Source organism: Pygoscelis adeliae, unplaced genomic scaffold (assembly GCF_000699105.1).
Source record: "Pygoscelis adeliae isolate BGI_AS28 unplaced genomic scaffold, ASM69910v1 Scaffold94, whole genome shotgun sequence".
NCBI lineage: Eukaryota > Metazoa > Chordata > Aves > Sphenisciformes > Spheniscidae > Pygoscelis > Pygoscelis adeliae.
In genome coordinates this window covers 981,821-982,421 of record NW_008824547.1, presented here as the reverse complement: position 1 = coordinate 982,421, position 601 = coordinate 981,821, and the positions used below count along the sequence as shown (strand labels likewise).

The 601-nt window shown below is 60.6% G+C and overlaps 1 protein-coding gene across 1 annotated transcript in view; it reads right to left on the bottom strand.

Moving 5' to 3' along the window:
- Positions 1–601, bottom strand: part of STAB1 (stabilin 1) — a 61,995-nt gene that overhangs the window by 589 nt on the left and 60,805 nt on the right. The gene's annotated exons all lie outside the window — the stretch shown is intronic.

Genomic DNA, 601 nt, shown 5'->3' with positions numbered 1-601 from the left:
GTCTCTGCCCCCTCTGTTTCCTCCCCGGCGCTGTGCCAGGCTGGACTGTCAGTCTGCCACTTGCGTCTCACTGCCTCGTCTTTGTGCCATGTGCCAGCCTGTCGCAGACTCTCAAAATGCCTTGCTCTCGACTCCGGGGCCTGAACGATTGCTGTTAACGTAGCTGCTCTAATCAAATGGTTGTAGTACGTGCATGTGGCATTTGCTGTCTTTGTGCTGTGTGTAGTGTGAAGGCTCAATAAAAGTCTGCAGCATGCAGTAACTAACTGACTAACCAACTCGCTACAGGGGTTCGTTTGCCTGCCCTGGGGGCGCAGCTCTGGGTGCACGACCAGGAGCCTGGGGTGCAGCTGGGGCGGGTGGCTGAGAGACCAGGCCTGAGGGGTGGAGCGTGGAGCCGTTTGTGCCCCTTACGGCCACAGTGCAGGCAGCAGAAGGAGTGTTTGGGGTGGTGGCGAACTGATGGGACTTGCACTTGACCACGGGGGGAGCGTGAGGGCTGGCGTTCCCCAGGGGCTGTCACGCACTAAACCCGCTGGGAGCAGGCAGCCGCGCGTCCCTGGGGTCGGGTTAACTGGGCCCGGTTTAACCGGGCCATTGG